The sequence below is a fragment of the Magnolia sinica genome, chromosome 19 (assembly GCF_029962835.1).
Source record: "Magnolia sinica isolate HGM2019 chromosome 19, MsV1, whole genome shotgun sequence".
Classification (NCBI taxonomy): Eukaryota; Viridiplantae; Streptophyta; class Magnoliopsida; order Magnoliales; family Magnoliaceae; genus Magnolia; species Magnolia sinica.
This window is the reverse complement of record NC_080591.1, coordinates 68072685-68085191: the sequence shown is the minus strand read 5'-3', so window position 1 is coordinate 68085191 and position 12507 is coordinate 68072685. Positions and strand designations below refer to the sequence as shown.

At 39.4% G+C, this 12507-nt stretch overlaps 1 long non-coding RNA gene across 1 annotated transcript; it reads right to left on the bottom strand.

The window, feature by feature from the left end:
- Window positions 1-440: 440 nt before the first annotated feature.
- On the bottom strand, window positions 441-1033 carry LOC131234478 (uncharacterized). Its single transcript, XR_009165722.1, has 3 exons — window positions 942-1033; window positions 659-750; window positions 441-577 (listed from the first exon to the last, which is right to left on the bottom strand). It is a non-coding gene; the product is annotated as an uncharacterized LOC131234478 (long non-coding RNA).
- Window positions 1034-12507: the final 11474 nt, after the last annotated feature.

Sequence of the window (12507 nt, the reverse complement as noted above, 5' to 3'; positions counted from 1 at the left end):
TCCCAGTGGAAGGACACAAACCAATGGAGCTATTTTTTGAAGGCATAGTTTCCCAAAAAATAAAAGAAGCCACCTAGAAAATAAAAAACTTAGTAGAAGAAGTGAAGGATGCACAGGAAGAGAGTTCTTTAAGCTTTATCTACAAAGAAAGTCATTCATGAAGAGGAAACAAGAGTGCAAAACATAAAGCTCTCTTCAAAACCATAAAACAGAGTCTCTTAAGTTTTATCTGCAAAGAAAGTCATTCATAAAGAGGGAACAAGAGTGTGAAACATAAAGCTCTCTTCCAAACCATAAGAAACAAAACACAAAGCAGCCAATAGAAGTTTCAAGATATTGCACACCATGATGAAACCCATACAGAGTGTAAGATAGTCAGCATACAATTGCAAGTAGCATACAAACCAATAGTAGTAGTTTTGGCAAAATGGTATTTTCAGGACAGCTATGGTCTATAAATTATCACCTCGTATTGACGAAACGTCACTGAACAAGAAGCAATGAAAAAAGAATGCAGAGGTTTAGAGCATAATACCTATGGCAATGATCTTCTTCCTATCCATGCCACCATTTCTACCTGTAAAATCATATTATAGAGAAGATCAATAAAACATAAAATCATTTAATGTAATAATACCACTAACACCCATTTTCTTACACTGAAATATTTGGTTTCTTGCCAGTAAAAGAAAAATGAATAAATCAGCTACTGCAGCAGCAATTTTTACAAGAGATATGCTGAAGGAGACACTACAAGAAGTACAAATGTATCAAGCTTAACAAATATCAAGGCAAATGTAAACTCAAAAAAGTAAAGAAAAGAAGAAACAGTATCCCAGATATGAAGATAGTAAGAAATGATGAGTACATAACTACCACAACAAATCACACTGACAAATAGCCATAAAGCGACATTGCTTAAAACCCAGAAAAAATCATACCCTTTTTTGGAATTCAATCCAGTTCCCATAGCAGTACCACCCTGCGCAAGCTGCTCAAAAGAAACATTCAATGGGTTGACAAAGGCACACATGAATAAGGTTTTCCAAAACTGCAATTTCTTTCAAATGTATCCCAGGTTGAATCGGATGGTATAAGATTTCTTAATAAGCTAAATCACATGAATAAGGTTTTCCAAAACTGTAATTTCTTTGGTAAACCACCAGTAGTCACAAGGAGTAGAGTACTAGGAAAGGCATCTGAGATTTTGAAAGTGAAGACAAGACACAAATGCCAATGATGATGGATATATCTCTTAAAAGTGTAATCTATGTGGTGTGCTAATGATAACAACTGGAACAACTCAAGGTGAGGTTCAGTCAATTTTCTAGCAGCAATAATGTCCATCTTGGTTCACCCAATGCTCGAGGAAAGCCACATCAGCAAAGAAATTACAATAAGAAACAAGAAATAAAATAGGCGGAAGATTACCTCAAAGTTGGGAAAGAAACCAGGACAGAGACCAGTCCACACAAGAGGATGCTCAGGTGCCATGGTGAAGCATTGAGGTACTGAAGTTGGGTTCTCAGCCTGTCAATAGAAAAACTGTCACTTAAAACTAGCTTTTATGCGAGACAACATGAATTAACAAGTAGACTTCCAGAATGACACTGAACATCAACAAGGTTCAATATCTGCATGTTGGAAAGAAGGCCCAAAACCAGTTAGAGATCAATCAATATCTACAAAGGTAACATGTGCAGTAGTAAAGTATCCATCAATGATGAGAACCCTGTAAAGAGATGAGATTGATTGGCATTCTAATTAGTTTCACAAGCTTTTAACTAGATCTGTTGATAAACTAATTTGGGAAATGTTCTAGCAAATGTGAACTTCTAAAGAAGAAATATTAGCTATGCATAGCATGTTCCATTAGGCCTGTATATGCGAAAAGCATCAGGATGTTTTTGGAGATTTTGGGTTAAGTCTAATGGTATATAAATGTAATATAAATTTTTATAAATGTAATAGAACAGGTTCCTCATCTGAAAAATCCATAACAAATATACCATTAGGCTTAAATCCTAACATGATTTTTCTCAAATGATGGACGGAGTGGATGTTGCACTAGCATCACAACGGATCTCATTAGGCAATGTACCTGCTGGATAGTGTGGATCTCATTCACATTAGTTGGCATGCCTGCATTTTTCCACATGAGAGCTATGCTAGAGCAGTCCTAATAAAATGAGATTGTCATCCAAACTCTTCAATTGTTGGCCATCTATTGTATAGCCATAATCTGTATATGAGAGAGAGAGAGAGAGAGAGAGAGAGAGAGAGAGTGAGAGAGAGAGAGAGTATCCAAGTGCATGTAGAAGTTCAAAATGAGACCCAATTGAGAAGACAAGCAATACCAAATATTCAAAGAACAAATGAGAGAGTCCAAGTGCATGTACAAGTTGGAAGGTGCAGCTTTACATGAAAGGTTGCAGGCCGTGCTCTCTGTCAGCTGCACACCATAAAATAGTGAAAGTTTGATCCTCTGTCTTGCATCCGTACTACATACTACATACTACAAAGGTTGAAATGTAAGCTTCTGAAAGCAGTTGTATTTTCATTGGAGTTGGGAACATCACTTATTACTCTCATTCCAAAGAAAAAAGGAGTGGGTCCTTGAGGGATTTCAGGCCAATCAGGTTGATTGAAAGTCCCTACAAAATCCATGCTAAAATACTACCATCCACTTACAAAAGGTGCTAGGAAATGTATCTCGATGGTGCAGGGAGCTTTTGTATATAGCAGACAGACTATAGATGGAACTTTGATTGCCCACAAGTGCATCAATTCCCAGTATATCGGAAGCTCCTCAACCAATTTCTCGCTCAATTAGTAATTATGCATAAATGTCCATTAGATCCAGAACAACAGACCGAGGAGTCTGGAGTCTGGACCCAAACCCGAGTGGGCCTGACCGTTCACACCCTTAACAATGAAATAGGAAATAGATATTAAAAGAAGAAAAAGAAAGGCAATGAAGTAGTAACTAGTTATATCGTGTTGCACTTGCATAGATGCAATCCTAGGGTAGCATCTAAATGACCCAACCTTTCCTAGTGCATTAGATCGAAAGCCACACAGGCTTCAAAAATAGGACAGAATAATAGATAGACTATGGACTCTATTTCTGATTCTGCTTTTAACTAGTTTCAAGGCCATACCTAATTCAAGATGGATCATAGACAAGATGATACAAGGACACCACACTAAAGAAAAGCATTAAGCTAACCTTGCATATCAAAAATGGATTCATCCTAAGTTGTTTGTTTGAGTCTTCTGAAATTTCAGGTTGTCCTCATGATGCTTGATCTTTAATCCCAACTTTTGCAGATCGTCTTGAAGCTTCTGCAAGTTATTAAAGTTGATTATTGTTATGTGGGATCGAGACAGTTTGAACTCAAGATCGGTTATTATCACATCAAGATAGTCTATTTACCATGGACTTTCATCAAAATGAATATCAGCAAACTTTAGCTCATGAAGTTCTAGAGCCAACTAACATGGTATATAAAACATCCACAAAATGGAAATTTCGCTTATCGCATTTCATCCATTACAAAGGCATCACCTAACTTATCACATTTCGCTTCCAAGCGATCCTCCATATCATGTGCCAGTGACTTTTGATACTCCGTTGTGTCCTGCAAGGATATAGTCAAGACTGAGAAACAAACAGGCTCTAAAGAAAAACCACCTCAAAGTGCTCCAAAATCAATGCCTTGCCAACTTCTTTGAATCACCATTTCTGCAGTACTGTTCAATGAGTCAGAAAACCCTTTTAATTATATTCTGAAGAAAAAAAAAAAACTTTACTTGAATTATCAAGCAGTTGACATGAAAGAAGTTGCTTAAGTTTCATGGTCTAGATAAGCACATGGCATGGTCCCATTCGTAGCTAAGCTATAAATCACAAAAAGCATTTTTTTTTCCCCTAGTTGAAAGGCTCTAATTTATGCTGGAATTCTGTTGGGTTCTCAGTGTTTCCAACATCTACAAATCAGGATAGCATGAATTGTAAAAATTCAATCATTCTGACTGAGATTTAAGGGCTTCATCCCACAAAATGAAGTAAATGAAATTACTCACAAATGCACCTCCTTTTGTGTTCCATAAACATGGCTATGAAACATGGCCTGTACAAGCAAGCAGAAGGAAATGCAGATCACTGGCTTGGTACTACAGCCACATACACAGATGCAGATGGCACAATATTAAGATGTTTAAACAAGAATACAAAAATCACATAGAAGCTAATGGTTTCAGCATTTTCCCAATCTAGCTACTCTCAAGAAAAACAAAGCATTTCATAGTTCTAAAGAAAATTCCACTAATTAGGGATTTTTCAGTTTTTTTAAATCTATAATCCACAATTAGGGAATCAACACTACAAAATCCCTAATTAGGGATTCGAAACTCAAAAATTCCCAAAACACAAATCATTACACAATGTTACTTTAAGGATTAAAAAATGCCAAAAAAAAGCCCAAATTGATGTGAATAGATAGGGAGTGGGAGAGAGAGAGAGAGAGAGAGAGAGAGAGAGAGAGAGAGAGAGAGAGAGAGAGAGAGAGAGAGACCTGATATTGCATAATGATCCTTAATCTGCTAGACCAAAGAAAAGAAGAAATAAAAGAGGGAGAGGGAGAGGTAGATCAAGCGGAGAGGGAGAGGGGAGAGGGAGAGAGTGAAGAGGGAGATAGAGATCGAACGGAGAGGGAGAGGCTGAGAGGTAGATCAAGCAGAGAGGGAGAGGTGCAGAGAGAGAGGCGTAGAGAGATAGATTGAGCAAAGAGGGAGAGGCGAAAAGAGAGAGAATCGGTGGTGGGGAGAGAGGGACAGCGAGCGGCAGAGAGAGGGAGAGAGAAAAGTCGCGCTAGGTTGTAGGGTTTTTTTATTTTACTCTTTTATATATACGGACCCCTGCCGGCAACCGTTAAAACTGGCAGCCGGCAAAGGGTTACCTCATCGGTCGGCTATGGCCCTATTTCTTGTAGTGAGTCATTCCTTCATTTCCATATACCCCAGCTAATGACAGCACGCTTTGCCAATAATGAAGGATGGGCAGAAATTATTTGGCATAGCTAAAAGCTGTTCGGTCCAATTAGAAATAGAAGCAATAAGTGTGGATTTATCCTTGAAATTATGACCACTGTCAAACAGAACTTGGGCAGTCCATCTACATCCAAAAAGAAGATGCTCCACTGATTCATGCTCAGAATAACAAATAGAGAAAACAGTGGATGAACTGCATTTTCTAGAATACAGATTCTCTTTAGTGCAAGTGTTGGGTGAAGTTCCTCCTCATTTATCTAGGACCCACACAAGCCCAACAAATGGGCCTTGTTTTCCTTCTTTTGTGAGGCACATTTTGGTGAGTTTTGAAGTAAAAAATAAAAAAATAATAATAATTAAAAATAATTAAAAAAAAAAAAACCTTGGAATGTCCTGTTCGGTGCAGCTGGGGTGGTGTGTCAAAGAAGCCATTGAGAAAATCTCTTCTTGTGAGAAAGACGGGTTTAGGGCAGCACTTTGTCCTTTGATTTGGAGGTCCATTTGAAGTCCCTTTTTGCTCAAATTTTAGGAGGTGAATCCCGGCAACAGATGCTACAAGTCCATAGTTTCGGTTTTTATTTATTAGCGCATGGAAAGGGAATTTTGAAGCACCACCATCAACCCACTTCGGTGAGATCTTTCTTTATTGTTCATGTTGGAATCCACCTCTAGGTGATGAACCAAGAATGTTATGTTCAGGGTTTTTTAGTAGTGGAGGTCCAGTGGTTTTTCCCTTCACATTGAAGGGTTTTCCACGTAAAAATTTGATGTCTTGATTGTTGGTGATTGGTTGTGATTTTACTTGTTGTTCGGTGCTTACTAGCTTTGTTAATATTATTGCCTATTTTTATTCACACAGAGGGAAAAGATTTGGTTGCACTTGTTGTGTTTGTGCTATTTTCCCAACAACAAGTGTATTTTGATAGGCCCTCCACCAGAAATGCTTCACGGGGAGGAATCCAGATCCTCTGCTTGCCACAAGCAGGAAAATAAAATCCTGCTTGTGGCAATCGAATTGTACCACATCATCAGACGCCAATTTTGTGAGAACTACTTGCGCTGGGAACTTAGTGGGGCCCATTGTGATGTTTGTGAGAATCTACTCTGTCCATCCATTTTGTGAGATCATTTTAGTAATTGAGGCCAAAATTGAACAGGTCCAAGACTCAAGTGGGCCACACTAAAGGAAAAGGTGGGTAGGAAAATTTCTACCGTTGAAACCTTCTTGGGGTTGACAGTAATGTTTACATGCCATTCATACCGTTCATAACATCATTCCTATTGAGATGAACTGAAAGCACAAATATTATCCTGATTCAAAACTTCTGTGACCCCACAAATATTTCAACCGTGGATGTTTAATCCTAACGTTTTCAGCCCACTTGAGTATTAGATCCGGATCATTTTTTTATCTTATGTCCTAAAGTGATCTCAAAAAGAATGGATGGACGGAGTGGATTTCTCACAAACATCACAGTGGGCCCCACTTAAGTTCCCAGCGCAAGTGGTTCTTGCGAAAGGCTTTCGCAGGAAATCTTTGTCCCACATCATCACACGGCATTTAATGTAGCAATGTTGACAATGTAGACCAATCACAATGCAGGAAAGTAGGATTTTTCCTCCTTGTGACAAGTAGAGGATATGGATTCCAGGTGGAGTTAGTATGCGGGTCGGCGTGGAGGTAACAAATGGGTCATGTGATCCTTACACGGGCCGAACACTGTATAACTCTTGACTCCAATACCATATTAAAGCATCCAACCCAAAATCAATTGGCAATTAGCAATAGGTGGTGTGACCCATGTGTGGCACTGCCGAAATATATTGTGGCTTTAACTTTGATACCATATTAAAATATTTAACCCAAAACGGATTGACAATAAGTAAAAAGGATTAAGATAAATATCAAGTCAAGCTCTCACTAACATTTAAGTGATACAAGGCATCCTTCAAACTAATACTATAATTAATAACCTACATGTGTTTACGGTGTTTTAGCTTGATGCGTAGTTGCATACACACCAACACAAATGACTGAAATAATTTTTGTATAAAGGAAAGAAATATACCCCATTGCCTTTCACCAAGGACATGGCCCGTTGCATGAGACTCCATTATGAAATTCAAGGCCTCATTGATAGCAAGAAAATACCTACACCCACTATCCAAAACTGCCCCAATGTTACCAACAACCCACTTCCAAAACACGATGTTCCTCCTCTACATAACATCAACCATATCCATCAAGAGCCTATAACCACTACACCAAAATCGTTACTCTGGAACGGTGGAAAGTTTGGTTTGTGATTGAAAACGGTTCTCCACTATACTCCAATTCATTGCTACTTACTTCATTATTTCCACTGTTTTATTGGTGTGTCCCAATTAAGTGTTGGATCTTTTGTGGCATGCCATGACTAGTTCCTCCTCACCCCATCGGTCTTCTTTAATTTATCAAGAATGGAAAACACATGATAGTCGAGTGCTTCGAAGATTACAAGGCAAACTTCGACTGGTCGAGCGGCCCTCAGATGTGGCTTCATATTTCAACAATCTCCCACTTGGAGATACATCACCATAAACATTCGTCTTCTACATTCGGAGTGTACCACCTCCCCATCTTTAAGCCTGAAGACTAATCAAAGCTGAACAGAGCTTCAGCTTCTCCCGTGTGACCGTCTTAGTCAGCATATCTGCAGGATTCTCACTTGTATGAATCTTTTCAAGAGCAACCGATCCATCTTTCAGTAATGAACGTATGAAGTGATATCTGATGGCAATATGCTTGGTCCTTAAATGAACGACTGAATTATTAGCCAAGTGTATTGTACTCTGACTGTCACTGTACAGCTTGCAATCTGCTTGCTTCTTACCCAACTCTTATATGAAACCTTGCATCCATACCATCTCCTTGCACGTTTTCGTCGTACTGATAGATACTATCTCCTGTAACTGGGAGCCCAACTGACTGCAACACTACCCAGAGTAAAGACATAACCCGTAGTGCTTCTTCTGCTGTCAATGTCTCCTGTCAAATTTAAATCCACGTAGCCGTGTAGTTTGATTTTCGATCCTCCATAACACAGCCCTACATCCTTAGTACCCACCAGGTATCTGAGGATCCACTTCACAGCTTTCCAATGTTTCTTCACAGGGTTGTTCATGAACCTGTTAACAACTCCCACTTCTTGAGCAATGTCTGGCCTCGTGATCACCATAGCATACATGAGACTCCCAATAGCTGACGCGTATGAGACTTTAGCCATGTAGTCTCGTTCCTCCTACGTCTTTGTACCTTGCTCCTTAGATAGCTTGAAGTGGTTGGCTAATGAAATGCTAACCGGCTTAACACATTCCATATTAAATCAATCAAGTACATTGGCTATGTACTCTGCTTGTGACAAAACTAATTTCTTGTTTCCCCTGTCACATTTTATCCTCATGCCTAGGCTTTGTTTTACAGCTCCTAAATCCTTCATGGCAAATTCTCTAGACAATTGTCTTTTGATATCTGAGATGTCCTTCATGCTTAAACCAGCCATAAGCATATCATCAACATACAGTAGAAGGATGATGGACGACGTATCAAACTTCTTCAAATAACAACAGTAGTCTGCATGACATCTCCTAAAACTGTTTCCCGACATGAAACTGTCGAACTTCTTGTACCACTGCCTCGGGGTCTGCTTCAGGCCATATAGAGTCTTCTTCAGTCTACACACCTTGTTCTCCTTTCCTGGTGTCACATATCCTGTCGACTGATGCATATATATTTCTCCTTCAAGGTTCACATGAAGAAAGGCTGTCTTAACATCTAGTTGCTCTAGATGTAAGTCCTCTGTAACCACTATACTCAAGACCATGTGAATCGTAGACATTTTCACCATAGGTGAAAATATTTCGATGAAATCGATACCTGTCTTTTGTTGAAACCCTTTTACAACCAATCTAGCCTTGTACCGTTTCGAACCATCGTGTTCCTCCTTCAGTCTATAAACTCACTTGTTATGAAGAGCTTTCTTACCCTTAGGTAGAGTGACTAGCTCCCATGTACGATTAGACTTAAGAGAGTCCATCTCATCATCCACGACCTGCTCCCACTTAACCCGTGTATCTGACTGTAACGCCTCTTCAAAACACTCTGGTTCACCATTATATCTGGAGTAAACCTCCTCACAACCGATGTCTGTGGCTCTGCCTCATAATCCTCCTATGCATGATCATCCTGTGGCGCTGTAACACCCGTGTCCGGTAACTCTTCCAACTCTACGAATTCTTTTTCCTCGGCCTTGTTTTCCTGCACACTGTCTATATGCATCACTTTTTCATTAAAGATTACATCTTTGCTTCTTATGATTTTTCTATTTTCTGCATCCTAAAACCTTTAGCCAAAATCATGCAGCCCGTAGCCTATAAATGTGCACCTCCTGTACTTCGCATCAAGCTTGTTTCTGTGCTCTACATCAATGTGAACATATGAAATGCAACCAAACACTCTGAGATGTGCAAGGTTTACTTCTTTTACAGTCCACATTTCTTCTGGTAGGCCACTATCCAATAGTGTTGAGGGACTTCTATTGATCAGATATGCCGCAGTATTCACAGCATCTGCCTAAAAGGTCTTGGGCAACCCTGCATGTAACCTCATGCTCCTGGCGTGCTCAAGGATGGTCCTATTAATGCGCTCAGCCACACCATTCTGTTGTGGTGTCCCTGAAATTGTTTTCTGATGTTTGATTCCATTTGCTTCACAATACTTCTCAAATCTTTTATCACAATATTCTCCCCCATTATAAGATCTGAGACATTTTACTGTTTTATCTATCTCATTTTCTACCATTACTTATCACTTTTTAGATACATCAAATACATCAGATTTGTGCTTTAAGAAATAAATCCACAGTTTTCTACTAGCATCATCAATAAAGGAAACAAAATAACGTGAGCCACCAAGAGATGATACCTATGTCGGTCCCCACATATTAATGTGTACAAGCTCCAGCAGATGCATCTTTAGAGCGTATCCTGTCTTCTTCAAACTTATCCTCTTCTGCTTGCCATATACACAGTTATCGCAGAATTCCAAGTCAATAGACTTTAGCCTTGGTAGCTTCCCTTTTGACAATAACACTTTCATCTATTTCTCACTCATATGTCCCAACCTCTGATGCCATAACTGCCCATTCACTCTAGTTGATGCGATTGCGAGTATCGGCTAACTACCCCACTGAGATCAAGTTCCATTTCAAACTCGGTACATGTCTGACATCCTTCAATTTCAAAGTCGTTCTGTCTTTTTGATTTACATGAACGTTTCCCTTTCCAACAATACTGAACGGATCATCATCACCCAGGTAGATTCTCCCAAGGTCACCTGATACATAATTACACAGAACTTCCTTACATGAAGTGACATGAAACGAAGCACCCGAGTCTATGACCTAAGACTCATTCCTCGCATCAAGAGATAAGATCGATGTCTCTGTGTTACTCTCCTCAGATAGATTCACTAAATCCTTCCCGCCTTGAGAGCTTCCTTCTTGTTTCTTGAGCGTTCCGTAATCACGTTTCATGTGCTCCTTCTTGTCGCAATGCCAACACCCGTCTTTGTCTTTCATTCCCTTGGACTTCTTCCTCGACTTAGAATGTTCATGTTTATTGCCTCCTTTGTTCAGCGATCTTCCTCTTCCTTCAACATTTAGAGCATTCCTTAAATCCCTTGAAACTCCTGATGCATTTCTTTTAGATTCTTCGCTGAGAATTAGACCGGCCATATCATCAAATTTCAGCTTTGTTGACCTAGAAGAAGTGCTCACAGCAATCACCAAATCATCCCAACTGTATGACAAACTGGATAAGATCAATAACGCCCTAACCTCATCCTCAAAAATAATCCCAACGGATTCCAACTGGCTCGTGACTGTATTGAACTCATTTAGATGTTCAGCCACGCTCCCACTATTTAACATCTTCATGTTGAATAACTGTTTCATAAGATGAACCTTGTTGAACGTTGAGGATTATTCATACATGGTGGCTAGGGCTTCCATTAATTCTTTTGTGGTTTTTACCTTTGATATATTGAAGGCGATGCTCTTAGACAAAGAGAATCGGATCGTTCCTAAGCCTCCCAATCCAATAAAAACCATTCATCATTTGTCATCTTTTCTGATTTCTTCTATTTTCCTCCTAGAGGAATATAAAGGTCATTCTAATATAGTTAATCCTCCATCTGCATCTTCCAAAAGGCCAAGTTTGAACCATCAAACTTCTCAATTCTAGTTTTCCCTTCTTCCGTCATCGCTCCCAATAGAACTAAACTAATAGCTTTTAGACTAGTTGTTGCCCAGCACGCTAACAAACGCAGTGAACTAAGATCCAATCTTTAGTCCCACCCACAAATGATAAACAAGAAGAAATATAAACTAGAAAAAGAATCAAAGTATTCCAAACAAACCACAAGACAAGATATACGTGGAAAAACTCCAACAAGAGTAAAAAACCACGGATGCAAACTTTCACTATGAAAAAACAAAGATTATAAGACAATATACTAACATCTCCCTTAGAAGTACAGAGAAAACCATTTGCCCACACCTTAGAATAACTCTCATAATACTTAGAAAAGCCCTATGAACCCCTATTTATACCCCTTTCGCACCCTTGCGAAAACTGACTCCAAAATCCGCAGTCCGCATCAAATCTGGAAACGAATCTGCGTAACCTCGACTGGTCGAGCAGGCTGCTCGACTGGTCGAGCACCTCGGAACCCAAAACCTGATGCTCACCAGACTTTCAGTCGAGCCGGTCTTCGACTGGTCGAGTGGGCCAATCGACCAGTCGAGCAGGGCACTCGACTGGTCGAGCAGTCCCTAAATGTGGCTCCATATCTCAACATGCACACTATCCAAAAAAGGGGGTTCACATTTCAAAAACAAGGGTGCAAAAAATCAACTACCATAGCACGGAAGAATTCAATTCCACACAGAGCAACAAGAAAAACCCACCTCAGAAAATCATAATTCATATTAACAAAACAAACAAGCTCACACATAATTGGAACTTAGACCCTACATTCGCATGCAAACACATTGCATAGTATTAGAAATTGTTGACATTTTCGGTCATTATCGAGGACAAAATCAAGTAGATATCTAGCATAAATATTGGAAAATCCAAAAAAAAAAAAAAAAGAGAGAGAGAATACCTTTTTTCTTTGGGATATGTTTGAGAGAGTAGATTTTGACACCTTCCGAGGAGTTTTGGAAGATCATCGATGGTTGGATTGCGGATTGACAATTCTGGTCTTTAAAAGGACCCAAATAAACCCAAAAGTCTTCGATTATGGTAATGAATTTCAAGGATTTCAGCAAGCTTTTCGTCATCTTGTTGAGATTCTCCAACAAAAATTCCTCCAATCCCAGAATGAATTGGCGTTGAAGATGGCTTTGAATG